The following is a 19737-nucleotide window of genomic DNA, read 5'->3' as shown; positions in this document are numbered from 1 at the left end:
GAGCTGTCACCTGGCCGAGGGTTACCTATCCGTTCACTCCTGCGGTCCATGGTCCTTCACGACAGACTCTGAAAAAGGCCGGCCCCGTACCGCTCTGTACCGTACTAGGTTTGTTCGTGCTCGTCTCTCTCTCTTTCTCTCTCTCTCCCTCTCTCTCTACCCATCCACTCTTTCTCTTTTTTAACCCCCTACTCCTTGCCCCCGTGGAGGGTAGCCAGCCGGAACTGCATTCGGTTAACCTCCGTGCCCCGCTATGCGTCCGTTCTCTCTCTCTCTCTCTCTTATTGTTCACTTTCATTTCCCTTTGCATTATTATATTTAACGTCCATGAAACTTAACACTTCACTTCCCCTGTACCTCCTCTGATTGCATCGTCCGTTTCTTCGTACGGTTGTGACTAGCAAGAAATTAAAAAAAAAAAAACAGCCTGTACGATTACTTTAACCTTGTCGCTCGTGGATTTTAAGCGGCGTAACAAAGTGTTGGGCGACTTCATTAAGTTCGCCATATTTTGTGCGTTAGTATCTGTACTCCGCCCTTCGAGACAGGAGTTTAAGCGCATCCGAGAAGCGCGAGACTGCCGCGTTTCGAAACGAGGCCGTTTCAAAAATGGCCCTCCGTGCTTTTTGTTCGACAAGACTTTCTCTCTCTCGGGCCAGGCGAGTAACTCTTTCCGCAGGTTGAGACCATCTTTTTAAGCGCGCGTACACGCCTTGGGGCGATCGAAAGCAGATTTATCTCGCGAGAGCTTCTGGGTATAAACAGTGGTTTCGAAACGCCGTTGCGTAAGGTGATTGCGAAAGGAAATTTTAAAAAAGAAGAAAAGAAATAAAACCTAATGAAGAAAGATGGGAATAAGAGCGTTATACAGTGGGCACTAAGATTTCGGTAGGTGTCGCGTATTTTTTCCTCGTTCGAGCTTACCCAATATGCTTCGCCCTTATAGAGGCCTCTCCAGTTTCCGCACGTCTTCGCGAATCTCTCACGTCTACTCGTCTTCGATAGCAAACACAAAGCGCTATGCGGCAAATAAATTGCTGAGTCGAGTTGAGAGTTCAAGTTTTTTTTTTTCATGCCTAGAAGGAAGGATACGAAAGAAGAAAGAAAGACGAGATATAGAACGCTCAGGGGCGTTTTAATGTCTAGAACTGGCTAAGCTCGAAGCGAGTATCTGCAAGACTGATTGCGCAAAGGAGGCTGAACGCACGGACTTTGTGAGGAGCTCGACTGGTCATATCGGAAAAGTAGTTGTGACATTGCGTTGCGCTCACAAAGGGAACGAACACACTTTCATATAGACTGTCTTCTTCTTTTAGGTTTTACAGATTTCGTAAAAACATCGCTTGTGATAGATAGTGTGATTTCGCCAGTTCAGCTAAAATGTGTGAAGGGGTGGACGTTTATGACCAGGTAGCTGATTGAAAAGTTTCACTAGTTAGCTTTTTGAATCAGTCACTTTCATAACATACTATAATCTGTAATTGTAAAATGGAGCGGCGCTGTAGTTAAGTTGCGTATCCTTAAGAGAAATCCTAACGTCTGCAGCACTCTATGATATCCATCTGAAGAGGCTGTTTCGAAACGGTTAACTGCAACGCCAATTCGTTTCATAGCACACTTTAGGGACGGATGTCTCGAAAGTGTGCTGAGCAGACATTTGTGCTGAGCAGACATGACTACTAACTGCTGCATCACGCGCTCAGTTCAACCATGTGTTCAAAAATGAATATCTAAAACAAGTGAATTATTCTATATTTTTGATTTCCTGTCTGAACATTGCTGCTTCGCATGAAAGTAATGTGCGCCTGTTGGGTAATCTACCGGAGAAAATTTAACCACGCTATGAACTTCCTAATGAAATAATCTCTACTACGCTTCTGTCATTTTAATTTACGCAAATTCTGATTTGGTGTTTTGCATTTCTATTCAAATAATTTTTGACCACCATTATCCAGCCCCTCTTATACCACGTCGCCCTTAGGGTAACGCAATGAATGAATGAATTAATTAATTATTGCGCTCTGCTTAAAATTTTCTTTTAAACTAAAGAAAGGAATACATGATATATTCCTCTGGATTTTAAACCCGCATTCCTAATAGCTTCAGCCGTATATTGTATGAAAGAATGAATTCGGAGTTCTTAAACGCCGTTCAAGGTAAAGAAAAGAAAACACTGCATATTCCTCTCGATCTTGCGCGCTTATTCCTGATTGTTTCAGTTGTATATTATCCCCCACGTCTGTTGTTATTTTCCCCAGATTATTCTTACAGTCCCTTAGAAGACCTAAGTATATAAAAAAATATTATCAGCGTCTTAAGTTCTTAAGGGCTTGTAAATTGTGCGACCGACTTTGAACGTTGTAGCGCGTAGCAGCGCAATATTATGTGAATTTTCGTCCCTTCATTTCTTTTGATTTTTTATTTGTTTCTTCTATCACTTTTTATTCCCTTTACCCATCTCCCCTGCACAGCGTAGCCAGCAGGTACTCAAACTGGCTAACCTCCCTGCCTTCTCTCTGTCTCTCTCTCTCTCTTGTCAGCTGCCCCGAAGACAACGATGACGTCAAGCATAAACAAATGAAACACCCCAGAGACGTAAAACTGTAGGAAATAAAATTTAATTGAATCTGAATTGAATTCAGGGGCTTTACTTGCCAAAACCGCGATTTCATTTTGCAGCACGCCGTCGTGGAGTACTCCTGTTTCACTTTGACCACGGGCACGTTTTTTTTTTAATTTTTATTTAGCCCCAATCGAAATGCTGCCGCGGCGGCCGGAACTCGATCCCGCGACCTCGTGCTCAGCAGCGGCCACACTGTAGCCGCTATAGGAAAGCCACCACGGCGGGTAAGAAAGAAAAAAAATGAAGAAGACTGATCACGTGGTACACTTCAAATGAGTTCTGGTAACGTTCGCACGTTTGTGGTGATGACGCATTATGCGGTGTCTTATGTTTGTTTGCACATAACGACAAAAACGGTGACAGGCGGTGCCATATTGCGTTCGCCAAGCGCTAGAATCTCTGCGCGAAACCCTTGGCACCGACGAGAAGGCTAATCCCATCGTTAAAGTAAAAAAGCTATATCTCGGCTTAATGACATGCATCTTTATATAACGAAGGCACTAAATCTATGCGCGGGTTCTCCAAGCCTCCTTGCATCTAATCGACCTGGAATAATTCCAAAGAGGAGGTGTGGGACGCTGCCAAGTCACTTCGACGTCGGCATGTTTTAAAGCTGCGGCGCTTTTGAACAAAACGACACAGCACCTTTCCTGCTGATGATACCTGCCTAAAAGACTAAAACCTTTCTTGTTGCCTTGGAAATTAAAAGCAAAATATTTGGACAGATTAAAGGGAAACCTTGTTCAGAATTTTAATAGTTCTAAGCACAATTTGGGGGGGGGGGAGAGATTTGATATTCGGATTCTTTGAAAATGCGGGTTTCAGGAATTCTTTCAAGCAAGCAGAAAACAACTTTGTCATCTTAGGCTTCATTCAAATGCACTCTGAAAATTATTTCACAATTTCTACATCATCTCGTCCCCAAACGATAATTGTCATCTGTCTCGCGTTCGTTTCCTTTCCTTTAACAATCTACGCCCGCTACACAGGCTGTCCCAATTATTGTGCAGCAAAGATTTAAAGATATGCAAATGCCACGTAGCTGCACAGAGCCAAGGTAACGTTGTTTGCCGTCGCTTGTTCAGATGCTCACAGTATTTTTATTTCTTTTGTATTCTGCCCAATTACGTAACTAGTCTTAACTAATTATTCAACTTCTCTAATAATATAATTAGATGAAAAGTATCAACGAGACACTAGTAGAGTACCACGAAAAAACTCCCGATACATAATTCTGTTGCTCAATACGTGCTGCGCAAAAGTGTTTTTTCCGAGCGGGAAAGAAGCCCGCGAATATACACGCGTGACTGGTGGGAAACTGGCCGCTCGAAGCGCTCTTCCGGCGTTCGCGGGCTGCTTTCACCCGCGGCCTCGGTGTTCAGCGGCTGAGCGGCATAACCATTGAGTCGCCTCGGTGTTGCGCAGTTTGACGTGGTATGCGTAGGGTCCTTCATTTTGAGGTAAAACCCGATAATTCCCGGCAATTCCCAATGCCCACAGCCCCTGCCCCGGCAAGTTTTATGAAAATCAGGTTATACGTGGGACACTCCCCCCCCCTACCCACCCAAACACACACACACAAGTTCCGCGCTTTGGTAAATGCTCAGAATAAAAGACATTACAAAACTCCTGTGCGAGCAAGTGGTGAAGATACATTGGTTTCAACATTCTTATTCGTATACATGCGTGCGATATGTGTGCGATTTAAAAATAAGAGGGCTTACTTGTAGAACAAACGTCTTCAAGCATTCGTTTTCATTTTTTTTTTCACACACAATATCACAGTGGAATCAGCTACCGCAGGAAATTGATTATTGTCGCACTAAAGCATCGTTCAGAGCATTTCCGTTGAATTTATAGCGGCGTCAATTTTACTACTGATGGGCTAGTTTTGGTTAATCAGTTCTGTATTATGTCGAGCTTATGTACACTGCGTACACTCCCCCCCCCCCTGCAATAATGCCTCCAGCCGCTGCAGGTACTTGAAATAAATTAATAAATATAAGCTTCCCTTTAGATTAGCATTCGAGCGATAACCGACATGCGTAGTGTATTCAGCAGCTCCTTCAGTGAGCGAAAGGTTGTTGACCTTTGAGTATACGCCTCGCTCACGTGAACGCGACAATGGCGCGTAGGTCGTCGCATCGCGTTCCTCGCGCGTCGCATGCTTGTGTAAACGGTCGGGATGCGTTGTAAGAACTCTGCATCGACGTTGCTCTGCATCGGGCTACGCGTCAGCAGGGAGATTATCGAGAGGACGATTTTTTTTTTTCTCGAGTCAGGTATGCCGTTCTAAGGCCCGACTGGCCAGAGGATAGACGGAGCAATGTCCACCAAAGTGCGAATGACTACGAAAGTCGAACAGGGCTTGCAAGATAAGAAAAAAAGTAAAAAAAACAACAACTCTGGCGTATTTATGTGCCGAAACAACGATATGATTACGAGGGACGACGTGGTGGAGGTAGGGGGCGGGGGGGGGGGGGGTTGCTACGGAAAAAAAAATTGACCACACGGAGTTCTTTACCGTGCAATATAGATCTAAGTATACGAGCACACTTTTTGCATTTCGCCACCATCGAAAACGAGGTCGACGTGGCCGGGAGTCGTATCCGTTATCTCGAGCATTCCCGCTGAGCCACCACGGCGGATCAAGATAAGGAAAAGACTATCAGCTATTGCGAGGCGAGCCTGTGTGCACTACTATAAGTGCTATTTTCCCCCCTACGTTAATGCGCAGCGAACAACGTAAACAAGGGATCAACAAGCACGTCTACGTTTGCTGTTGTTGTTGCTTTTACGCGGTTTCTTCAAAAAGTGCAGATAATGTCTGCCAATGACGACTTTTATGTATAGGTTCGTCCCATTATTTGCGAGAACCTTACCCCCCTTTTTTTTTACTGCATGCACCTCTCACTGAATGCGCTTAGTTAAATTAAAGGCTAAAGGGGTGTTATAGAAGTCTGATAAAGAGACGTTTGTGCCCAAAAGGAGACTCTAGTAGAATCTAGCGAAAGTTCCCACGAAAGTCTCGAACTTTAAGCTGCCAGGCAAGAGAAAATCGCAGTTTCTCTCCCCGGTGCTCAGCTTTAAAGTAAGATTCGATTTTTTCCCAAAAGAAATGTAGAACAATATGTAACCCGAAAAAAAAGGACCCTATTTATACGTTGCATCATGCCTTACACGGTCCCATCGCTCATTGCTCTCCTATGCAGAGGCGGCCAACGTAAAATACGTACTGAACCTGTGAAAGTGTTGATTCTTTCTTCGAACGCTCTAGCGGAAGCAATATTGACTTTTTTTAAAGAGCTGCTGTGCATAAAAAAGCAAGACAACAAAAGGAGCAATGGTGTGTCGATTTACGTCACAAAACTGAGTGCAAAAACTTGCTTGCACTGGACTTCCGGACATGTATTAGCCGTCGCCGGTGATTTATGAATCCTTAGATTATATGTTCCCAAACGCCGCCACCGCAAAACCTGCGAAGATAAAGCAATGCACCATAAAGCCTATAAATTCCACCTCTGCTCGCACTACCTAACGGAATTGATCTATAATCATTTGAAAGATTTCAAAATATGGCATTTTCTTTTGCCCTTATGTCCGCAGCCATTGCCAATTATTTCAAGATATCGTTCTTTCTTTAAATTTTATTCAGAACTAGCATACTGCTCGCCTCCCCCCCCCCCCCCCCTCTGTAACTGATAATACTGTCTCCAAGATGAAAACATTCGTTAATTTGCTTTCAAATATGCACCGCTGCTCCCATATTGGACGTCTTACTTTTTTTATTCTGTTGTTTCTATACAACTCGTACCTATATTTCACCAGCCGCTACATATAACACACATCTTTAGGACTGAACATAAAGATGGTCTAACACACTTTTCTTCAAGTACGCCCAGCCTTTGCAGAATGATACGGCTTTTGGTTTTTTTTTTTTTCAGTCTTCTCTTCTCTGTTCGTTTTTTTTCTTTCCCGCGACGCAGTTTGACGGACGATCGTGCTAAAAATACGCCTTCCTCTTAAAGCCTGTACAAACAGGACGCACCGACAGACGGGTGGTTTATCCTGATTACGCGTGCGTAAAAATTCAAATCGACTCTTTTGCGGACATTCGCGGAGCCGCTGCACGGCCCGGGTAACCACGAGACAAGAAATAAGAAGAAATAAAAAAAGGGAAAGAAAAAGAACGAGACAGAAAAGGGAAAGAAACAGAAAGCAAGGAAGGAGCGAGAACTGGCTTTCGCCGCCAGAGCCAACATGCAGTGAAATCACTTTCTTCGTACAGCCACGCTGTGGTATACAGGGGGGGTTTTTTTTTTCGCTGACGCATTCCTGTGGCACCCCACGTGGGAATGACTTCGATTGCTGCTATATGGCCAACGAAAACGGCATATACTGTGGTGTCTGCTGCGTCGGCGACGGATTGAAAGCGAAATCATTCACGAAAAGAAAAAAAAACACGAAAAATAAACAAACGTGGCCAGAGGAAATAGATGATGGAGCGATAAGAAGAACCACGACGGGAACCGGGGTATATGGCGCACCATATATTCGTTAAGGAGTGTTGACGCTCCCGTCTTTCGGTAAAAGGGGTTGCAGCGTTCGGAAAAGCCGAATCTTAGAAACTACCGTACGAGAGAAGATCGACTTAGGCGGATTTCACTAAATCAAAGAAAGATGAAAAACAAAAACTGCGATCTCGCCCAACAAATGCGATGCAGAAGTGTGGTATATGCGACAGCGTTGAAAAAAAAGAAGGTTCTTTTGAGGACGGTGGGATAGTCCCGCGAAATTTAGCGAATCAACCCACACCATTTGTTTTCATTTCGTTTATTTATTTTCTGAATATGCCCAAGAACAGCTTCACGCCTTAATGTTGGTGCACTCGTGTTACATAAAGAACGTAAAAGCGAAAAACAAACCAGAATATCTCAAACAACAGCGGTACAAAATGCGCCAAAAATTGAATTAATCAAAACAGAAGTCAGGCAACGAGCAAATAGTGAAGCTGAATATATCAAAATCATGACGCAAGGTATTTTGTTGCGTTACAAGACGTGTTGTAGCGTTAGAGGTGCAAGAGGAATTGACGTATAGAAAATGTTAGGATTGAGCAAGTTAGGGCGAGGCAAGCAGAACATCACAGCTGACAGTAACCGCGGACAGGAGAAGCGAATGTGAATTAGTTCATAAAAAATAAGTAATCACGGCATTTTCGCCTTATTTCTAGGAGATCTAATATTGAACATGCGCAGTACATGCTCGTAGGCATAAAATACATGGCGTCTAAGAAATCGATTGCACAGAATACGAATGAAACGACGCTGAACACATTCAATTTTTGCAACACTGGTCAAATTAATACCGTTCCGTACAACAGAACGTAACTCTAACTTCGAGAGCACAAAAGAGGAATACAAGAGAATAACGCAGTTGACACTCGCAAGCTTTTTGCATATCATGTATGTGCATGCCATGTACATACGCAGTACATCGTTTGTACGTTATTGTGTACACTGTGTCACACGTGATGGTCATACATGTAAAATATGTTTTTTTTTATGTTAATGTTACATGTACTGGAGTATCCGAGTGCGTACAGCGCCGTGTGTGAAAAACGGTAACTCTTCACAAGACAAGGAACATCTGGGGCCGCACTGGTGCGCCAGCGTGTGCTTTCTATCGCTCCATCAATAATAATTAAAAAAATATAGATCGAGTTGTACTTACAAGATACTGTATGTGCACTCCGTAAGAAAGCATACAAGTCGGGATAACGTTCCAAGCTGTTTTTATCCTAAATCCTCCATTAGCGCTCCGCCACAGATCGCATTAACTCGGGCTCCGCCAATATGGACCTGGCCACGGGTACAAAACAAACGCGATACTTTCACGTGATTAAAGTGGGTAGAATCAGATTTGGCAACGTTTAGACATTTCTCATTGCGCATCCTATACTATGCCATAATTGCCTGGTTTCCTCACAACAGGAACCTTTCATCACAACTAGAAGCTGCCCAACGTAAGGCAACCAGGTTCGTATTCAACAAATACACAAGAACTGACTGGCCAACAGAAATTATAAATAAAGCCGGTTTACTAACCATTGAAAACAGAGTGAAACTAGCAAAACCAAAGTTTCTGTTCCAATGTCTGAAAGGCAAGATTAAGATCGATATATCTAAGTTCATTCCTCTAACCATCACCAGACTAACTAGACGTAGGCAATCTCGAACGCTGGCCGAATTTTCAGCCAACTCAAACTGCGTTAAATACTCGAACTCTTCACGTGTAGTTTGAGAAGGGGATAAGTTAGACAAGAAAATTACTAACACTGCCTCATTAAGCAGTTTCGTATCTTTATTAGAGAAAGCATTGCAAGCAATGCGCTTTATTTTTATTTTTTTTTATTTTTAAGAAATAATCCTGTAGCATGTTATTTTTTTTTTACCCGGCCTATAGTCAACACGTACTCTGCCTACGCAGAGTACATGCTGTGTGTATGCGATTTTACTTATTTTCAGTTTCGTTTCTTTCTTCATTTCTTACTTTCTTACTGTGCGCACTTATTGCATACATGATTGCATCTGTGCTGCATTGTTATGCAGTTCTAGTTCAACGCTATAGTGTAAGACATGTAACCTGAACCTACTTAGGATGACTAAATCGTGTTAACTGATGTCACAATGTTTACATTTCAAGATTGCCGCACTGGGTTATAAATTACAGTCGAACATTGTCTATTGTAAGTGTGCCTGCTTTTATTCATGTCTTGGTTCTGCAGTTCATCCTGTGTCCCTCCTTCTATGAACTCGCAAGATTGGCAGTGTTGTTAAATAAATAAATAAATAAATAAATAAATAAATAAATAAATAGAGCATGATATTCTTAACTTATTTGCTTTACTTTTTTTTTTTATTTCTACCGGGAGAAAAGAAACATAGGATTTGTGTTCCTGTAGGAACTACTTCTACATGAGTCAACAGACCATCTGACGCTTGTTTCATCTCATTTGTTGCCCCAGGACGAAAGTTGTGAGCTTCCTAGAAAGGGCCAAAACTCGTAACCGGAGCAAAAAAAGAAAGGAAGCAATCCTTATCTGCGCTCGCATTTTCCTACTACACGTATGTACGTTATTTGACTTACAAGACAAATCAACTCGTGTCTTACGGCAGAATGCAATAAAACGCTAGGTGGCATTGCACAGGCGACGAGTGCAATTTGTGTATACATAAATGAACGCATACGCCCGAATTTCTTAATGATCGCTATCGTTGGAAAACAATCCTGCAAAGCGCAAATTTAGAGCGACAAAGGGTGACACGTCCCATGTTACTGAAGTGGAGATCAGAAAGAAACTTTCGATTTCTAGCGCATACCTTTAGTATCAGGGAACCTGTCGCGAAATCGCAAATGACCGGCTTGACGAGGCAAAGACCTGCGCTTGCATATTTAGTTTCACTTAGACGCATATGTGTGTTTACATTTAAGTCGTTCGAAAATATCAGTGAAGAAGCGGAGCGATAAGGTCGCTCTCAGGATATTCCTGACCTGCTTCGTCATTTGCCACATCTGAACTTAACACAAAAAGAAAAAATATATATATATATGCATAATCTCGCGAAAGTTTTCTTGTGGTAGTGAAGTGTTCCGTATTAATTTGGCCACGTTTATAGCTAAGTCATTCAGTAATAAATAACGTTTATTCTTTCTGCATTAATTTGCCTCTTTCGGCTGTATATTTTTGACGAATGTCGTAAACGATGATATCCGTATGAGTATATAACGTGCTTAAATTGTAACATTTCGGGGACTCCAAACTAAATAAAATCGTAGCCCTCCTTCAATGCTCCTAACTCGATTTGCTGATGATAGACGAGGTATCCATATAGGAACGTCAGAAAATGGCGTTCGAGCATTATTAACACTGGCCGATAGTTGCAAGACTTGCATGTTTTTTTACTACACCTCGCCGACAATCCTTTGTTTCCGCTTTTCGAAGGCATTAGGAAATCCCCCCGTCTGATTAAGTTTGTGCATCGCCATGATCTTTGCTTCCGAGTACGAAATTGAAAATGACTTCCACCAAGACAGTCGCCGCTAGTTACTTCTTGTGAAAATTAACTTGATATTCGGACAGTTCTCATCACGCAGTTTGCTAATTATTTATTTCATTCATCGTTAAACTTTCGACTGTGTCATTAGGTTCAGTTTGGGTAGGTGTTCTTAGAAGTTCTTCAACGCTGGTTCTTTCTGTCTGTCTCTGTCTCTCTCTCTCTTCATTTATGGCAATTGGTTAACGTTTTTGCCGGCTGGAGCGAACGAGTACGTTCACGGAATATCCCAAGATATCAAAGCAGCACTGAAAAAGTGGTAACCCGCTCCTATGGCTCGGATAGAAATCCATTTGTAAATAAAAAGTTCCGACCGTCCGTCAGTGGTATCAGAAATAGAAAAAGACTGAGAGACGGTACAGTTGCAGAATCAGGATCATTTTTAAACACTTGAGCTTATTATTGCGATTACCATTCTTTGGACACTTTACGCACATTCCGTTGTCTCTGTCTGTCTGTCTGTCTGTCTGTCTGTCTGCCCGCCTGCCCGCCCGTATAGATATGTGTGTGTGTGTGTGTGTGTGTGTGTGTGTGTGTATGTATGTATGTATGTATGTATGTATGTATGTATGTATGTATGTATGTATGTATGTATGTATGTATGTATGTATGTATGTATGTATGTATGTATGTATGTATGTATGTATGTATGTATGTATGTATGTATGTATGTATGTATGTATGTACAGGCGCCGACAAAAGTGGTATACTCCATGCAGCAGGAGCCGGAGCAACGGCAAACTGCATCGCAACGCCATCTACAGGCAGCATCTGGGATCGAGACAGCCAATGGATGCCCTTTATTACCTGCAGGCATGTCGCTTGACTCGCGTCACTGTTTCGTGCTTCAGCTCGCCAAAATGCCAAGCGACACCGCTGCAGTAGCAATCTGCGTGGAGTATACCACTTTTGTCGGCGCCTGTACGTACGCATGCATGTCTGTCTAAGTGTCTATACCATGCTTGTGTTTATGACATCAAGAACCCTTATTAACAAAATTTTCAGTACTCAATTACTGTTCGTGGTTGGTCACCACCGCAGCTACAGTCTCCTTACGATGGCCATCGCTGTACCACGATTGGCGACAACCCGAATGCCAACCAATCATAAATAGTTAGCAACATTCGCCTTACCAATACCGTCACAGACTTTTCACTCGACTTCGCATTTTAATCGTTCGTCTGCGAAATTTCCTGCCGAAAGAACACTGAGCCGAAACCGTGAAGCAACAGCGCATTGTTCCTGCTGGCCACAAAAAAGGAGGGCTTCTATTTCTTTTCTTACGCGGGTTGTTAACCTCTTAATCCATGCATACAGGGTTCCCGCCGTAGTTGACTCGCCTGCCGGCCGTCAGAAGGCGTCGTCAAAAGCGAAACCCAAACAGACGACGCAGAAGAATAGCCCACGTGCCGATGCTCCAAATTGTTTCTGCACGTCCGCCCGACTCCCCCCGGAGACAGGCTCTTTGATCTTCGCGCTTTCCTCCTTGCCTTTCCTTTCCTTGCTCTCTCTCTCTCTCTCTCTGCGAAGGAAGTGGTGTCCTTTCACCTCCGTTTATTCGTTCGTAAAACCGAAGGCCGTGTTTACCGCTCAATCGAGTGCGCTCCAAGGAAGGATATGCGGCCTTTCGCAATATTTAAGGAAGCGCCGCCGCTTCGTGGCTGTGGTGAACATTATAGGGGCACAGCTTCTGGACGGAGGGCTGCTTCTGTGTGCAGAGAACGCTTACCGCAACCCCGACTCGTCGACGGCCATCTTAACTGCTTTTCGCTTCTTTCCTTTCTCTCTCTCTCTCTTACTTCTGAATTCCCGTGAAGGCATGCTCTCGCACAGGGTCAAGTTTGCGTATTTCCCCTCGGGGCGATGACAGCTCGCTCCTGGCACGAGTCCACGTTCAGCCCCGCCGCGTGCAACGTCTCGTGCGTTGGACTCGGTTTAAACATGCGCGCATATCGATGCGAAGCCGGTGGGAATTAGTGAGGCGTCTTCTTTTGTTTCCCCCGCTTTTCTGTACCTCTGCAAAAAAATATGTTCCGTTGGTGCGAGGGTAAATAAAAAAAAGAAGCGCGTAGACGATCACCCTTTCGAAATGTATTCGAGCAGGTTCCCGGGACTGTTCCCATGACTTTGGGACTCTCAGTAAACGGAGGTTAATTATAAATCGCGAGTTCGAGAACTGGTTAATTGGGTTCGACAACGTCGTGGCTGTGAAGCGTAAGTGCCCCTTGTATGCAAAGAGAGCATGTCCCTGTTTGAACAAAACTTCAAACTTTATTGACATCCAAGACAGTGCCACAGGTGCCTTTTACCAACGACGCCGGCGATCACGACGACACAAGAGCGGCGGTAACACCGCGGGAACGACGATGACGGCACGGCGAAGGCACGACGGCTCACACGGAGAAGTACCGGTAATAAATCCCGGTTGGCGATAATGTTTGTTCTTGCTATATTTGTTTGCTGATGTGTAGACATGGTGGCGTTCAACCTCATGACGATACGCGAGACGTCAGGAAATTTTTCTCATGTGGTGTCCACAATTTATTCGTTTAGGAAAAAAGAACCTTAAAAGCATCTTAAAAGCTTCTTAGACTTGCATCAACTGTTCAAAATTTACTATCCTCGGGTACAACTACTCGTGGGCAGCGAGACGGGAAGATTTGCGCTGCCATCCAAGAATTCATTGTAGAGCCAATTAGATTTAGACCTCAAATTCAATATTGCAGCTTTACTTCCAAATAAATCGAGATTGCACTTTTCTTTTTACGTTTTTCACTTACTCGTATATTTGACAAAATAGATCTCTCCGATCTACATCTTTTCGTTCTAGTATACCAGTTCTAAAATTTTGTCTTTGTGTTACTTTATTTTGAACTACTCGGTTCTTCGCGAGTCCTCCTCAGTGGGTATGTGCCGGAAAGTGTAAACGATATACATATACAGGAATAATAATAATAATAATAATAATAATAATAATAATAATAATAATAATAATTATTATTATTATTATTATTATTATTATTATTATTATTATTATTATTATTATTATTATTATTATTATTATTATTATTATTATTATTATTATTATTATTGCTGCGTTAGTTTGCCTTACAGCATCAAAAGGAAATGTTACACATAATCAGCAGGAACAAGCCGCGTTGTAAGCAAGGCGAATATTGGGTGTACTCTGCCCAAGAGAAAGACACAGAAAGAGACAATTTATCTGAATGAGGGCAGAGAGGTTGGCCCGAGCTAATACGCTCTAGCCTGCTGCTCAGTTTAGGGTTTAATGGGGGCCAACATTTAGGCTACGTTGGCCGTGCTATCTGAGCCGCTAGGGACAGGAGCAGCGTAGTTCACGGATACGCCGGTGAAATTGATATTTAAAATTTTTATTTTAATCATGCCGTCCACCACCATTTGGGGTCATTACAGGGACGGTTACAAGCATAGGTAATCACATACCGTCTTAATAACAATACGCAGTCAGAGTCACATATACAATCATACACACACTCAGGTACAGAAACACACAAAGTTACGCAATACTAAAGCACATATCTAATGCACGTTCAAATTCGTGGATGTCTTTAAGAACGACAAAGTTGGGTAATGCGTTACATATTTCTATTGTATTTCTATGGTTCATTTTTGTTTTTATTTGTCTTATTACGTGATTATAAGATGATGGAATTTCCCACAGTCCCTTTCGCATGTACAAACATCCTGTTTAGCAGATACGAGCCTGTATGGGTGCCCACCGTATCGCTGTTAATGGTGCACCGAAGAAAATAACCTTGAGCCAAGCAGACAGCACGTTACAACTCGCGCCATTCAACGAGGAAAAAATACTCGAATACACAAGTTAAGAAATGCCTTTGGTATTTGTTCTTTTTTCGCCTTTGTGTATTTTGATGGTATACTAAAACCTCTGCAAATCAAGTACACTGGGAGCGATAACTTGCTTAACGTATTGAACGCTAATAGTGTTTTGGCTAGTTTTGTTGTCAGAACTTCCGTAGGCTGATATTTGCTGCGTTCTGCTCTTCTTCTTTTATTGTTATTGTTGTGTGTCACCAAGTGTAACCTTTCATTGAGGCTTTGTTGCCCCCTTACTCAATGCCACAGGCTAGGGATTATGAATGAATGAATGAATGAATGAATGAATGAATGAATGAATGAATGAATGAATGAATGTTAAAAGGCATTGCACGTTGTGATGAGCTTTGTTGCCGTAACTGCTGTTGTTTGGCCCTTTTTTTCGAGAGGACATTGAACTGAATGCGGAACGCGAAACCACGCTGCAGAAATGCGGCGGCAAAGCACTGTGAAATTACACCAGCTAGTGGGTGAGACAGAGTTGATATGTAGGCCGCACACAATTGGTACTGCTTCCTCCGCCACCCCCCGCCCACCCCAACCACCCTCCGACGCACACATACATTTCAGCAAAACGCGCTTTATTGATGTTCTTAGCTTTAGAATGCCTGCTAAATTAATTTTGTTGCCAGGATTCACGAGCCCGTAAGCAAGCAATACATTAAAGATAATTTAGTGATATATATATATATATATATATATATATATATATATATATATATATATATATATATATATATATATATATATATATATATAGAGAGAGAGAGAGAGAGAGAGAGAGAGAGAGAGAGAGAGAGATCGGCGCCTGTAGATGACACGGTCTACTTCTCTTTCGCGTGGTGAAAAAGAAATGAAATCCCCCAAAAAATCTAAAAAGGAAAGAAAGCAAGGATGTATACTAAGATTACGAGCACATGCACTTTTCTCCACTCGCGTCAAGAAAGGCCCAAATGAGACGACAGCAATGAACGAGAAAAGGGCAAATTTTTTTTTTGCGACACCCATTCAATATGGCTCGATATCGTGAAGCACTTTCGAAAAGAAAACTCAGGCGTTGCTACATTCAGCACCCTGTGTGTAACCTAAGAAGTAAAACAGCATCGTACTCGTGAAATGGAGCGCGTACCGCGATGTCTACACGAATGAGATCGAATATAAACTGGGGTTGCAGACTATTTATTTATTTATTTATTTATTTATTTATTTATTTATTTACTTATTTATTTATTTATTTATTTAAATACCTTCAGGGCCCTAGGGCACTACAGAGTATTGTAGAGAGTCCTTTATAATTATTGAGCGTGACAGAAGTGCAGGTCAAGTGGCTGTCACCTCGCCAGCGAAGGGCAGAAATAAAATGAAGTGGCCTGTCTCAGGAGATACGCGTGATTTGTAATACGTTAGTCAGCACGTTCTTCCGTCGCATTTCGCAGCTTGTATCACCCCCGTTGATTGCACTTCTTCTTCTTATCTTCTTCTTTCTTTAGTGGGAGATGGTGAGGTTAGAGGGGTTTTATATTTTGTGCTTGCAAACCAGAACAATTATATATCTGTTGCTGTCAAAATGAAATGTTTGGTTGCCGTCAACCATTTAGTACATTTTTTTAACCCCTATGCATTTGTCGCGTCTGTGGCCAGTAATGTGGGCCGATCCCGGAGATTGTCAAATACTGAGCAGACCTGGGGCGGACTGAAGCAGGCTTCAAGCACTCCGCCCCTAATAATAGTAATAAATCATAATAAATTATTAAATGAAACAAATCAATCAAGATGCATTGTTTCAAGTCGATTAGTATACTGGAATTGTTTGCCAGCGGCACATGGACTAGCGAGCAGGAGGCATTGTCATATTCGGGGCGAGCTCCACCGCTGGAAATGTTGGCGCTGCCGTCGGCGTGACGTGGTGTGAGGGATCACGCGGACACTGCGGCCGCGTCGGCTGCTTCGGAAGCACCGAAGCACAAGCTGAGAACGAGAGTTTAAAGTCCCACCTGCGCTGCGGTTCCGATTAAGTGGGGAGGTTTTCCCGCTTCGGGTGTCTATTGACAACGCAGGAAAGCACTATAACAGGTAGCGGCTGCCTTTGGAGAAGTCCAATATGGTAGGCCACTGCTCGGTGCCGCAGTGCCGGGCGTACGCAACGGAGCCCGGTGTCGGCTTTTACACTTAAAACCGCGGGACAAGGAGCGGCGTGAAGCTTGGATCGCGAAACTTTTCGAATCGGCAAGCAGCCATCGGCTACAACTTCAGTTTGCAGCAAGCACTTCCCCGCGGAAGTTTTGTACTACTTCGTCGGGGCCGCGATGTGCGCGGTTAGTAGCAGAAGGCGCGCACTGCGACGAGCGTCTGAACGCACTGCCCGGCTAATGTCATGAAGCTTTGATCCATGACCTTGTTGCTGCTAGATACTGGGAAGTTCACTGGAATGGAAAAGTAACGGCAAGAAGCACATTAAAATAATGCATGGTATATGCTCGTGTTTGTGTTAGCACCAAGCAATGAGTGTATACTGGATTAAGAAAAACGAAGCAGCGGGAAATTGCTCGCTGAGGAGACCGAAGAACATACAGTGCGATGCAACTTGAGAAGTAAATATTGAAACGGCCAATGATGTAGAAGAAACGAAGAAAAAAAAAAGGATTGAATCGTCGCGACGGCACATCGCAAGTCGCCGTAGGTGTCGAGCTCCCTAGGCAACCATTGTTGCCTGGAGGCTATCAGAGCTGTACGAAGACAATTTTTGTTATAAATATAACGAAATTGTTTTTGAACAGCTCTGATAGCGTTCACGCAACAATGGTTGCTTGCGTACGGTCAAATGCTCATATGCTGCGGTCTAAAGCTCACGGCACGGTGCGAAAACGCGCCTGCCGCGAAAGCGAAACATTGTGCGCGGGCATGCGTGCAGGCGCGCAGTCGATCGCTGCGAACCCGTGCGATCGCTGCATCGAGGCTTCATTCTGTCATGGTCCATTTGGTTATGCAGACAGCCCACTACAATAACATATTTTAACCAGTTCGCTCTCGGCGATTACTCGCGTCCTTTCGAGCAAGAAACCGGCTCGGGGGACTTCCATCGCGGTGACAGCGCGCTGTGTACATTCGCTGCACGTATTCGGTAACTAGACAGCGTCTCTAAACCATTCCGCGCGTTCTGTTCGCTCAAGAATATTACTCTTGGCACTAAAGGACTTCTCTCGTTTTCAGAGTGCTTACAGAAATGTGGAGGAGGGCTCCCGCGTGGTGTTTTTATTGAACGCCAACAGCGAAACCTAGGAGGCAGCGCGTCGCGTTATCCCTCATACTACGCAAGCGAGGCGCTTCCGATAGATGGCGACTCCGTAACTCCTCGCCGCCAATACGCGAAGGACAAGATGTATGTACAACCATACAGCCTTGACTCGCGGGAGTGCAATGCCACCGACTGTGGGGATGTCTGTGCCGTGCAAAACGAAAGGCGGAATTGTGATATCCACTGTGCATACATCTCCAGGAACACTCAAACGTGATGTGGAGAAGTTCAAGACCCCGCACTTCGCATGGTTTAGCCGTGATGATAGTATAACCTGCGATCATCGCTGCAGACTTGAATGTGGACATTTCAAAAGCAGACATGAAATGGTTCGCTCAGTTTGTACTAGAAGCGTATCGTTTGAAGTGCCACAACAATCCAAGTTACTCAACTACTCAACAACGGTCGTCTACAGATTTAACTTTGGTCGAGATTCCGTCTAAAGTTCTAAGCGAGCCAATCAGAGTGTATCACAGTAATCACAGAGTAATCGTCACTATAAGATTACCGAATGATGAAAATGAACATGTGCTCTTTGCCTAACGCTGCGTGATGTGCTACACAGATCCGTTGGTCGTCCACGTTTCACAGAGTTGAACGGCTTCTCAAATTTTTGAGAAAGCGGGGCAGAAACAAAGGAGCAGGCCGGGGATGGGCCTTGCTGTACCCCCGGGAGTCCGTCCAGGAGCAGACGCTCTGAAGCCGCCGCAGCAGAGACCGGCCCTGCATTGTGAGACCACGATCAGGGAGGGGACGTTGGGTTCGACCGCTGGCGACGCGTCGATCCGGATGAAGCGCGTAAGGTGTAGCTGCAACGTGTGCGTTGCATATATAGTCGAAGGTCGTCACAGAGGTGGTGACGGGTACAGTGGGCGTGGTGTGCTGGCTTTGCCAGGGCGTCAGCCTCCTCGCGACCCTTGAGGACGCCTACGCGAGAGGGTAGCCACTGCAGCCACAGTTCCGAACGTTGCCATGTTACTGTTAAAGGGCAACTCCGGGTTCTTTTTTTTTTAAACCATAATAGTATATCGTCATTTTCAAATGGCATTGACAGTCCTGTCACCAGTGGGGGAGGGAAGGGGGTTCAATTTGCTTAGAAATTCATCGATAATTTTCAGTAACCAATAAACGAGACGCCGAAACCGAAACGGGTAGCTGCTTCGTGTGACGTCACGATGAGTCAATGACGTCAGATCCTACACTACACTACCATAATGTAAACACGCAAAACGCGTGCTAGACACGCAGTACCGCGGCGCTGACGCCAAAGAAGCGAAGCTGATGATGTCGCCTGACGACACAGCGAGTGTTTGCAGATTTTCCTATCTAGACAGCGGCGATTTCAGCGACAATTTCAGTGACAGTGGCGGTGTAGTCTCTGACGTCACAAACAGAGGGTGGCCAGTAAAAAGTGAAGAGCCGGGAACGCAACCAATCTTCGAAATTCATTTTCAGGAAAACTAAATGAGTTGCAACCATAATGTTTGGCACAGATATTAAGAGGGCAAACTAGAACATATATTCATAATGTTATTAATATCAGTGGACATGAAAAAATCGCCGGAGATGCCCTTTAGCACTCTCATAAAGATGTCACGAGCGATGATTTTCTCGTAATGAGTACGCCACCGGTACGGAAGGAGAACCAGCGCGGGAAAGAAATCGGAAAAGAAAAAAAATGTGGTGTCTGTACTTTTCGGAAACGAAACACTGTTGATAATATTATTCTATTATTTTATATATATTGTCTCCAACAAGAATGCATCCGTGATTGAGTAAAAAGAAACACGCGTAATAGTGCACTTGTTAAGCATGCCACTTAA

Source organism: Dermacentor variabilis, chromosome 3 (assembly GCF_050947875.1).
Source record: "Dermacentor variabilis isolate Ectoservices chromosome 3, ASM5094787v1, whole genome shotgun sequence".
NCBI classification, from domain to species: domain Eukaryota; kingdom Metazoa; phylum Arthropoda; class Arachnida; order Ixodida; family Ixodidae; genus Dermacentor; species Dermacentor variabilis.
The sequence above is the reverse complement of the archived record's forward strand: the minus strand, read 5'-3'. Positions refer to the sequence as shown.